Source organism: Dermochelys coriacea, chromosome 1 (assembly GCF_009764565.3).
Source record: "Dermochelys coriacea isolate rDerCor1 chromosome 1, rDerCor1.pri.v4, whole genome shotgun sequence".
NCBI lineage: Eukaryota > Metazoa > Chordata > Testudines > Dermochelyidae > Dermochelys > Dermochelys coriacea.
In genome coordinates this window covers 60,662,079-60,674,623 of record NC_050068.2, presented here as the reverse complement: position 1 = coordinate 60,674,623, position 12,545 = coordinate 60,662,079, and the positions used below count along the sequence as shown (strand labels likewise).

Below are 12,545 nucleotides of genomic sequence, written 5' to 3'. Positions count from 1 at the left end.
TTATCCCTAGCCTGATTCTTGCTTGCATATTTATACCTGCCTCTGGAAGTTTCCACTACATGCATCCGACGAAGTGGGTATTCACCCACGAAAGCTTATGCTCCAATATGTCTTTTAGTCTATAAGGTGCCATTAAATGTATTGACTTTGCAGTTTGTGGAGACTGGTGTCAGATGATGCTTAACAGTGTAGAAATCCCACTCTTGCAGAACCTTTGAAAAGACTGTGAATTACAGCTACAACAAGGTTATACTTTCAGTACCAGCCGCAATGGACAGCACAAAGCAAAGCAAACTCGAGCCTTGCTGATGAGTTCTTAGTACCATAGTACCAAACCAACATATCAGCCATTTTGATACTGGACATTTGCTCCCAAAATGAATGGCTTACATAAGAATATAAGAATGGCCATACTGGATCAGACAAAAGGTCCATCTATCCCAGCATCCTGTCTGCCAACAGCAGCCAGTGCCCCAGAGGGAATGAACAGAACAGGTAATCATCAACTGATCCATCCCGTCGCCCATTCCCAGCTTCTGGCAAACCGAGGCTAGGCACACCATCCTTGCCCATCCTGGCTAATAGCCACTGATGGACCTATCCTCCATGAATTTATCTAGTTCTTTTTTCAACCATGTTATAGTCTTGGCCTTCACAACATCCTCTGGCAAAAAGTTACACAGGTTGACTGTGTGTTGTGAAGAAATACTTTCTTTTGTTTGTTTTAAACCTGCTGCCTATTAATTTCATGTGGTGACCCCCAAGTTCTTGTGCTATGAGGACTTATGAGCAAACTAGTTGAAACAATAGTAAAGAATAAAATTGTCAGAGACATAGAAGAACATAAATTGTTGTGCAAAAGTCAGCATGGTTTCTGTAAAGGGAGATTATGTCTTACTAATCTATTAGAGTTCTTTGGGGGGTCAACAAACATGTGGACAAGGGGGATCCAGTGGACACAGTGTACTTAGATTTCCAGAAAGCCTTTGACAAGGTCCCACACCAAAGGCTCTTATGTAAATTAAGTTATCATGGGATAAGAGGGAAGATCCTTTCATGGATTGAGAACTGGTTAAAAAACAGGAAACAAAGGGTAGGAATAAATGGTAAATTTTCAGAATGGAGAGGGTTAACTAGTGGTGTTCCCCAAGGGTCAGTCCTAGGACCAATCCTATTCAACTTATCCATAAATGATCTGGAGAAAGGGGTAAACAATGAGGTGGCAAAGTTTGCAGATGATACTAAACTGCTCAAGATAGTTAAGACCAAAGCAGACTGTGAAGAACTTCAAAAAGATCTCACAAAACTATGTGATTGGGCAACAAAATGGCAAATGAAATTTAATGTGGATAAATGTAAAGTAATGCACATTTGAAAAAATAATCCCAACTATACATACAATATGATGGGGGCCAATTTAGCTACAACCAATGAGGAGAAAGATCTTGGAGTCATCACGGATAGTTTTCTGAAGATGTCCATGCAGTGTGCAGCGGCAGTCAAAAAAGCAAACGGGATGTTGGGAATCATTTAAAAAGGGATAGAGAATAAGATGGAGAATATCTTATTGTTCTTATATAAATCCATGGTACGCCCCCCTGAATAGGGGGATCCTCCCATAGTAGCTCTTAAGCCATCCCCTTTGTGGCTACTGTGGTAGGGATATACCCTGTGCTTCCCGGCAATCTTCTGGCCCCCGTCACAGCTCTTGGCAGATGGCACAAGGTAGAGCAGCCCCAAGGAAATCAGAGCAGTGCACAGCCAACCCAGGATGGAAAAAGCACAAAGGAATCTTAGTGCCACCTTTGTACCTCCTAAATTGTGCTGTACTAGTGGCTGTTGCCAAAGATCTGGTCTTATACCTTTATAGAAGAATACCCTGTATGGAGATTTGGAGGACACCATATTTGTCATGCTCTGACTCTTGAAGAGCTTTGCAAAGCAACAAGTGAAATCTCATTGGACCTTATTTTGCCACACTTATGCTGAGTTGTGCCTTCCTCCATGAGTAGTCCCACTGGTTTCAACAGAACTACTCACAGAGTAAGATACTACACAGCATGAGTAAGAGTAGCAGGAAAAATGAACCAGTTATCCTACGTACACTTGCAACATCACACCCCTGGCTTGCATGTAATTCGTCTGTGGTTGTTCCCCTTTGTCATAAATATAAAGGGAAGGGTAAACACCTTTAAATCCCTCCTGGCCAGAGGAAAAACCCTTTCACCTGTAAAGGGTTAAGAAACTAAGATAACCTCGCTGGCACCTGACCAAAATGACCAATGAGGAGACACTTTCCAAGCTGGAGGGGAGATAAAACAAAGGGTTCTCTCGTCGGTGTGTTGCTTTTGCCCGGACCAGAGCAGGAATGCAGGTCAGAACTCCTGTAAAGGGTTAATAAGCAATCTAGTTAGATATGCGTTAGATTCTGTTTTGTTTAAATGGCTGATAAAATAAGTTGTGCTGAATGGAATGTATATTCCTGTTTTTGTGTCTTTTTGTAACTTAAGGTTTTGCCTAGAGGGATTCTCTATGTTTTGAATCTGATTACCCTGTAAAGTATTTACCATCCTGATTCTACAGAGATGATTCTTTTACTTTTTCTTTAATTAAAATTCTTCTTTTAAGAACCTGATTGTTTTTTCATTGTTCTTAAGATCCAAGGGTTTGGGTCTGTGTTCACCTATGCAAATTGGTGAGGATTTTTATCAAGCCTTCCCCAGGAAAGGAGGCGTAGGGCTTGGGGGGATTTTGGGGGAAAGACGTTTCCAAGTGGGCTATTTTTCTTAGATGCTCGGTGGTGGCAGCAATAAGGTCGAGGGACAAAAGGTAAAATAGTTTGTACCTTGGGGAAGTTTTAACCTAAGCTGGTAAAAATAAGCTTAGGGGGTCTTTCATGCAGATCCCCACATCTGTACCCTCGAGTTCAGAGTGGAGAAGGAACCTTGACACCCTTCCTCTAACCTTTGTATTCGTGTTTGTCTGGCCTTAGATTCTGAGGTTCCTGGAGCATGAACTGTCTTCCTTGAAAGCTCCTAGCACTACCATTGCAAATCTTGGACCAAACAGGAGGCAAGTTCTAGAGCACAGGAGCCCTGCTGACAGTCTTTTTAAACTAGGGGGCCGTCTGCTTGAGCACCTCTGCTGATCACAATTACCCTCAAGTCACAGTGGTTGAGAGACATGATGAGCTCTTACGAAGCCAGAACCCAAACCATTTGTGGCTTTTATATGTTAATAATACCACCTTAAATTGTGCCCCAGAATCAATTGGCAGCTAGTTCAGATCATGAAGCACTGCTGTGATATGCTGCCCATACGAAATGTTGCTTAAAAAGTGGGCCACAGACCTCTGCACTTACTGCAATATGCCACATGTTTATAGGCAGAATCGCCACATAGAATACACTATAATAATTCAATCTTATGGGGAGATCAGCATGGGTAACTGCAGCAAGGTACCCATCCATAGGACAAGGCTATAATCTTCTCCCCAAGCATAAACGATATAAAGTGCTCTTGGCAACCGCGGCTCCCCCTGGGTCCAGAAGCAGCTGGGGTCACACCTAGCCCCTCAGATTTTGAGCCTAAGCAAGCTAGAGATTTCTCCCCCACCCAGCTTTTGTGACTATTTACATGGGATGGAATACTCATCCACTAGTCAGAATAACTGTTATTTTTAATTCACATTAATTACACCAATACCATGGTGATAGGTATATAAACGTGAATAGAACAGAACAGGAGAGAGATTCTGCAAAAAATACACAAAGGTTATCTGCATAACCCTGCACAAGTCTGAACATGCTGGGGGTGAAATCCTGCCTCTGCTGAAGTCAGGGGGTGTTTGGCCAGTGACTTTAAGGGGACCAGGATTTCATCCCAGATTTTTTTTGTGAATGGTACCCCTGAGCTTTGTTAAAAATGTGTGTTGGGGGGGGGAGAAGGGGGTATATTTTTAAGCACAGAAAAAGCCTAGCTGTGTTTATTTGTATTTGTGCACTGAACAACGATCACATGTTAACTCAGTGGGCCACAACAGGTAGCATGTTCTGGTGGCTGTGCACAATCACAATGCAAGGCTGTGGAGTGGGGCCACAGGAAGCTCCACATCCAGGGAGCTGTGAGGCCATGCAGATGGGCTGTGTGCCTGAGTATGCCGTGCAACATAGCTCAGGGGCAACCTTCCCAGCACGGCTGCAGAGGCCACAAGCTACACATCAGGGCTATGCAGAGATTGCACAGGTGTTCTGTGCCCAGCCCCCCACATTGCAGGAGGATATCATCCCTCCCAGTCTCCTGCCTAGTGCTCCCCTATGGACAGGCAATTTACTTGGCCTATTCACATGGCCAGATAAATTGTACTGCCCTTGTGCTATTTGGTCATCACTAGAAATGACATTCAGTCAACAGGATTCCCAGAAGAGCACAACGTGGCCCAAAGAACTAACAGTACTAACAGTAAGGCAACAGTGGACAAACACATACTGTTCACTTGACTAGCAAACCAGAAACCCACAAGCAGCAGGTGGCCTTATATATTTGCCTTCCCTCTTTACGATCCCAGCACTTGTATTATTTCCCCACCACATAAATAACCTTTATTTACATGCCTGTCTTTGCAGTGTATGCAAATGTTAGATGCAGACAGAAAACTGTACACATCTGCATCTCTTTTCCTGTGACATCAAGTACATTTGCTCAAGGCAGTTTCCTATGAATAAGAGATCTGCATCAGCCCTTCTTATGCCAGCTAAAGAAAATGCTGAAATACATTTCTGAGAAGAAATTCTGATTAAGCTAAGCTGATCTAAATCAATAAACTATGCCAAGGTAGTCAACGCCAGATTATCCAAATTGTAAGGGTGATCTCTGTATTAATTTATTATTAATTATTAATCAGGAACACACTTAGAGTTTACCATGCCAAACATAATCAGAAAATCAGTAGAAAGGCAGTCAGTGGAACAGGGGAAAAGGCTGGCAGTTTGTTCAACAGGGAGGTTCAGAGCATGGGGATTCTATTGTACTTAGAGGTTTTGAGTGATGTATCAAATGAGATAGGATCCTGAACTAGGATACATTTGATACACATGTTCTCAAGCTTTCAAAGATTCATAGATTCCAAAACCAGAAGGGACCATTGTGATCATATAGTTTGACCTTCTGTATAACACAGGCCATAGAATTTCCCCAAAATACGTCCTTTGGAACTAGAGCATACATTTAAAAAACTAACAAAGCCCACATCTAATCTTGATATAAAAATTGCCAGTGATGGAGAATCCACCACAACCCTTGGTAAATTGTTCCAACGGTTAGTTAATCTCACTGTTACAAATTTATGCTTCATTTCCAGTCTGAATTTGTCTAGCTTCAAATTCCAGCCCTTGGATCGTGTTATACCTTTGTCTGCTAGACTGAACTGTCCATTATTAAATATTTGTTCCCCTTTTATATCATTATAGACTGCAAGCAGGTCACCTAGATTCATAGATACTAATGTCAGAAGGGACCACTCTGATCATCTAATCCGACCTCCTGCATAACGCAGGCCACAGAATCTCACCCACCCACTCCTACGAAAAACCTCACCTATGTCTGAGCTATTGAGTCCTCAAATCGTGGTTTAAAGACTTCAAGGAGCAGAGAATCCTCCCTCAAGTGACCCACGCTACACAGTAAGGCGAAAAACCTCCAGGGCCTCTTCCAATCTGCCCTGGAGGAAAATTCCTTACCGACCCCAAATATGGCAATCAGCTAAACCCTGAGCACATGGGCAAGATTCACCAGCCAGATACTACAGAAAATTCTTTCCTGAGTAACTCAGATCCCATCCATCTAATATCCCATCTCAGGGGATTAGGCCTATTTACCCTGAATATTTAAAGATCAATTAATTACCAAAATCACATTATCCCATCATACCAACTCCTCCATAACCTTATCGAGTAGAATCTTAAAGCCAGATAGATCTTTTGCCCCCACTGCTTCCCTTGGAAGGCTATTCCAAAACTTCACTCCTCTGATAGTTAGAAACCTTCGTCTGATTTCAAGTCTAAACTTCCTGGTGGCCAGTTTATACCCATTTGTTCTTGTGTCCACATTGGTGCTGAGCTTAAATAATTCTTCTCCCTCTCAGGTATTTATCCTTCTGATATATTTATAGAGAGCAATCATATCTCCCCTCAACCTTCTTTTAGTTAGGCTAAACAAGCCAAGCTCCTTAAGTCTCTTTTCATAAGACAAGTTTTCCATTCCTCGGATCATCCTAGTAGCCCTTCTCTGTACCTGCTTCAGTTTGAATTCATCCTTTTTAAACATGGGAGACCAGAACTGCACACAGTATTCCAGGTGAGGTCTCACTAGTGCCTTGAATAATGGTACTAAAACCTCCTTATCCCTACTGGAAATGCCTCTCCTGATGCATCCCAAAACCGCATTAGCTTTTTTCACAGCCGTATCATATTGGCAGCTCATAGTCATCCTATGATCAACCAATACTCCAAGGTCCTTCTCCTCTTCCGTTACTTCTAATTGACGCGTCGCCAGCTTATAACTAAAATTCTTGTTATTAATCCCTAAATGCATAACCTTACACTTCTCACTATTAAATTTCATCCTATTACTATTACTCCAGTTTACAAGGTCATCCAGATCCTCCTGTATAATATCCCGATCCTTCTGTGAATTGACAATACCTCCCAGCTTTGTATCATCTGCAGACTTTATTAGCACACTCACACTTTTTGTGCCGAAGTCAGTAATAAAAAGATTAAATAAGATTGGTCCCAAAACAGATCCCTGAGGAATTCCACTGGTAACCTCCCTCCAACCTGACAGTTCGCCTTTCAGTAGGACCCGTTGTAGTCTCCCCTTTAACCAATTCCTTATCCACCTTTTGATGTTCATATTGATCCCCATCTTTTCCAATTTAACTAATAATTCCCCATGTGGCACAGTATCAAAAGCCTTACTGAAATCTAGGTAAATTAGATCCACTGCATTTCCTTTGTCTAAAAAATTTGTTACTTTCTCAAAGAAGGAGATCAGGTTGGTTTGGCACGATCTACCTTTTGTAAAACCATGTTGTATTTTGTCCCATTTACCATTGACTTCAATGTCCTTAACTAATTTCTCCTTCAAAATTTTTTCCAGGACCTTGCAAACTACAGATGTCAAACTAACTGGCCTGTAGTTACCCGGATCACTTTTTTTTCCTTTCTTAAAAATAGGAACTATATTAGCAATTCTCCAATCATTCGGTACAACTCTTGACTTTACAGTTCACCTCTTAACCTTCTTCTTAAACTAAATAGATTGAGTGCCTTAAGTCTATCATTATAAAGCAGATTTTCTAATCTTTTAATCATTCTCATGTCTCCTCTCTGAATCCTCTCCAATTTATCAACATCCTTCTTGAATTGTGGAAACCAGTATAGGGCACACTATTCAGCAGTACCAGTGCCAAATACAGAGGTAAAATAACCTGTCTACTCCTACTCAAGATTCCCCTGTTTATGCATCCAAGGATATCACTAGCTCTTTTGGCCACAACATCACAGTGGGAACTCGTGTTCAGCTGATTATCCAGCATGACCGCCTACTCTTTTTTGGAGTCGCTGCTTCCCAGGATAAAGTCCCCCTTTTTGTAAGTATGGCCTGCATTCTTTGTTCTTAGAGGTACACATTTACACTTAGCCCTATTAAAGCTTGCAGTTGAGCATCTTAGAAACTTTTTGATTTTTACCACACATGGCATTTGTTTGACAGCATTTAAGCAATGATTTTCTCTTGTTTTCTTCTTTTACCGGAAACAGAGCACCCTGGATCAGCAGAATGGGGAGGAAACTGGAAAGCAAAGACCACCACATGATTAAACGGGCTCAGTCAACGATGGAAATAAGTGTTGTGGTAATAAATTATTTCCAGTTCTGACCGTGCAAGAAAGGCAAATTTTGCTGGAGAGAGCTCATAAGGGTTGGGTCAGATGACAGAGAAGAAGGCAAGGAGGACAAAAAGGAGAGCAATCAAGACACTTTTTTTAAGCTGTCATATGAAAGCAGAGCCTGCAATAACAACTAGACAATTAGAATTGATGCACATTTGCAGCTGGCAAAACTAACAACCCTTCCCCTCCTCCCCCTCCCTCCCACCACACACACACAGAAAGAGAGAGAAGAGGGAAATGGAAGAAATAAATTACTAAACCAAATGATAAAGGGATTGTTACCATTCTTGCCTTACCCTTCATGAGCTGCACTCTTCCAGCATGCCTTACCACATTGCTGTACCATACACCATCAGGACTCCTCAGTCCTGTCTCCCCAGTCTTGTCGTGGGCAGTTTAGGGTGAGTGCAAGTTACACTTTTTGAGTGCCTAGTGACAGCCAGCGCAGGGTCTGAACCCTGATAACATCAGAGTCAATGGTAGTTTCAGCCCCGATTTGGCAAAGCACTGAAACACATGCTTACTTTCTAACTCCATCCCTAATCAGCAAAGTGCAATTTACTTAAATGGAATTTATGCACATGCTTAAAGTTAAGCATGCACTGAAGTGCTTTGCCAAGTGGGGTCCGCTCTCATTGACTTTAATAGGAACTGCATTAGACCCTTTGAAGAGCAATACAGAGATATTACTGGTGTTGATACTTGTGTAACATCAGATGGGGAACTGAACGTGGCATTTCCAAATTTGTAGGCCAGTCACAATTAACTGCCTAGTCATACTACAGCCAGCTGTCAGGGGAAGCTCTCAGAACTTCTATACCTTACACAAGCTTTAGAAGCTCAGGCTTTTTGCTGTTAACTCATTAGCTAATGGAAAACAAGACAAAATTGAGGAAGGATGTCTCAGTGTTTAGGATACTAGGCTGGGATTTGGGAGACCTGAATTCAATTCTCTGCTCTGCCATAGACTTCTTGGGGAACCTGGGGTACATGGGCAACAGATATCGCAGGCCAGACAACCAGGCACAGTACTGCCCACGCTCCACCCAGAAGCCCCCTCTTGCTTCCCACTCTACCCCCATGGCCCCAGCCCAGGATGCTCCTCTTCCTACCCTTGCTTAGCCTCTCCCCCAAAGTGAACGGGGGCTGGGGCTAAGGTGAGCCAGCCAACAGCCGGGACTCAGGATGGCTGGGGCTGGTGCTCGGGCCAGCCGGTTGGGGCTGGAGCTGTCTGGCACTGGGGCCACCCAGCACTCTGAGGCTGGGAGCATCCAGCACTCAGGCTGCCTGGCACTCCAGGGCTGGGCCACCTAGGACTCAGGCCGGCTGGGGCGGGACTCCTCCGGTCACGGTGAGGGATCGGGGCTCCAGGGGAGGGGCCTTAGGCAGAAGGGGTGAGGCTAGGGGCTAGCCTCCCCAAAGGGGGGCTTCACACACCACCCATGCTTGAGTAAGTCACTTAGGCCCAGATCCACAAAGGTCTTTAGGATTCTAACTTCCATTGATTTCAGCAGAAATTAAGGGCCTAAATACCTTTGAATCTGGGCCTTAGTCTTTCTAGGCCTCAATTCCCCAGGAATGCACTTCTCTATCTCACATGGGTGTTGTGAAGATAAATACATTAAAGATTGTGAGGCACTCACATACTATGGTAATGGGAACTATATAAGTACCTAGATAGACAGTGCTGTATTGACTTTGTGACTGAAATCCTGGGGAAATATTATCAGTTAATAGATTTGTCAGATGAGGGTAGATTTCTTTTAACAATGCACTTCTTACTTTTTCTTAACTACATATATTATGGCAGGAGTCACCTGTTACATGTAATCTTACAATTTATTTTTCTTATTACATGAGTAGCATGCTGTCTTTGAAGGAACACTGTATTGCTCTTACTTTGATGATGTCACTTTTTCTGGGAAGCTGTTGACAGCAGAAAGAGAGTTTTGCTCTTTTCTTTAATTGCTCTAGCTTGAGTCAATTCCTGCAGAGTTGCTTCCTGGGAACTGGGCATTGCTTTTTGGGCTGAGATCCCTGAAGGAGCTTGTGTGCTGTTTGTAACCTCTCTGTTCAAGGATTGCTATATATAGTGTAAATAAACAAGTTACACTAAGGCCTTGTCTACATTACAAAATTAAGTCGCCTAAATTTGCTCAAAATATAGCCACCATAGTAAATACTGCAGTTTTTCACGTCCACACTACCTTCTTTCTCACAGTGGTGTGTTTCCTCACCAAGAGCACTTGCACCTGTGCCAGGCTCACAGCTGGAGCCCCTCTGCCCCAAGCTGTCAGTCCCACAAAACTAGGTGACTGGGCAACAAAATGGCAGATTAAATTCAATGTTGATAAATGCAAAATAATGCACATTGGAAATTATAATCCCAACTATACATATAAAATGATGGGGCCTAAATTAGCTGTTACCACTCAAGAAAGAGAATCGTTAGGAAAGGGGTAGATAATAAGACAGAAAATGCCATGTTGCATCTATATAAATGCATGTTACGCCCATATCTTGAATACTGTGTGCAGATCTGGTTGCCCCATCTCAAAAAAGATATATCGGAATTGGAAAAGGCTCACAGAGCAACAAAAATGATTAGGGGTATGGAACATCTTCCATATGAGGAGAGATTAATAAAACTGGGACTTTTCAGCTTTGAAAAGAGACGACTAAGGGGGGATATGATAAAGGTCTAAAAAATAACGACTGGTGTGGAGAAAGTAAATAAGGATGTGTTATTTACTCCTTATAACACAAGAACTAGAGTACACAAAATGAAATTAATAGGCAGCAGGTTTAAAACAAACAAAAAGAAGTATTTCTTCACACAACGCACAGTCAGTCTGTGGAACTCTTTGTCAGAGGATGTTGTGAAGGCCAAAACTATAATTGTGTTAAAAAAAGAACTAGATACGTTCATGCAGGATGGGTCCATCAATGGCTTTTAGCCAGATTGGGCAGGGATGCAAAACCAAAACAATGGAACCCCCTACTCCCAAGATGACCGGTTGGGGCAGGGGGGTTCCAACTGTGAGCCCTGCACAGAGTTGAAAGGCAACAGATGATGTAAGTAACACAGTGACTACATAGACACTGCATCACCCTAATTACATCCACCTAAGCGCTATGCATCTGGCAGAGGTGGCGTTATTAGGCTGGCGTAGTGGGCAACTTACATCGCCGGGAGCAACGTTGTAGTGTAGATGTTCACAGAGTTAGGTTGACATAAGCTGCCTTATGTCACCCTAGCTATGTAGTGTACACCAGGCCTAAGAAAGTACCCACACTCTATGTCACTTATTTCTCCTCCAACAGAAAGCCAATCTCCAAGGGCTTAAAATCTCCTATCACTCCGCAGAGGGCCAACAATATGTAGATTAATAGGAAATGTTTATTTGATATGCTGGGAAAATTAAGCAGGTTGTGACCTTGCATTTGAGACTGTCTCATTAACGTGTACAGAATCCTTGTGTTGCTTTTTCAGAAAGAGATTTGTGCTGCATTTACATTTGAAGCGCATAGATTTTTCCCAGCTGCTGCCTCTGTGGTGCTGTCTGTCTGATACAGGAGCTGCTCCCCACAAGCTCCCAAAATGGCAAAGCATCTTTTGCCAATTATTATTACATTATTATCTATGACAGGTTTCAGAGTAGCAGCCGTGTTAGTCTGTATTCGCAAAAAGAAAAGGAGTACTTGTGGCACCTTAGAGACTAACAAATTTATTAGAGCATAAGCTTTCGTGAGCTACAGCATCCGATGAAGTGAGCTGTAGCTCACGAAAGCTTATGCTCTAATAAATTTGTTAGTCTCTAAGGTGCCACAAGTACTCCTTTTCTTTTTATTATTATCTATATTACAGTAGTGCCTAGAATTTCCAATCAGGAATCAGCCCCCCACCCCATTGTGCTAGGTGCTATACAAAGAGAAAGACAGACGAATACAGCAAAGACACAAGGAAGTGCGAAGACAAGGTAACAGTGAAATGATCAGGGTTAGTAAAATAAGCTGTGGATGGAGGGGATGAGCCAGGGCTTAGTAGGGCAGAGCTTACAATGAGAGGGTCAAAGGAGTCAAGAGAAGTGTAGAAGCCAGGAGCTACTGTACAGAGAGAAGCAGGGCACACATACCAATAAGGGCCTGATCCCTGTTTTTACAAAGCACAAGAAATATAGATCTGTACACAACTCAGAAATGTACTTAAAGGTTGGTTTGTTTGTTTTCTTCTGTGATCAGAGGATCTTTCTGTGTGTCAGAAGTTAATGATATAGCAACAATTATGATAGAGAGATGGACACCCCCACCACCACACACACACACACACAGTTACACCTCTAGTGCCGTGGTTCTCAACCAGGGAAGGCCATGAGCAGGCTTCAAGGGGGCCACCAAGGAGAGCCAGTGTTAGACTCACTGGGGCCCAGAGCGGAAGGCCGAAGCCCCACGATGTAGGTCTGAAGCCTGGAGCCCCAACACCATGGGTTGAAGTCAAAGCCTGAACAATGTAGCTTCGTGGGGGCTCCCTGTGGTGTGGAGCCCAAGGCCATCGCTCCGTTTGCTACCCTCTAATGCTGGCCCTGGCTTTTAT

At 43.0% G+C, this 12,545-nt stretch overlaps 1 long non-coding RNA gene across 3 annotated transcripts in view; it reads right to left on the bottom strand.

Annotated features, from left to right (window-relative positions):
* The window catches only part of LOC122457221, a 141,112-nt gene that overhangs the window by 101,166 nt on the left and 27,401 nt on the right, over window positions 1-12,545 (bottom strand). The window lies entirely within an intron of this gene.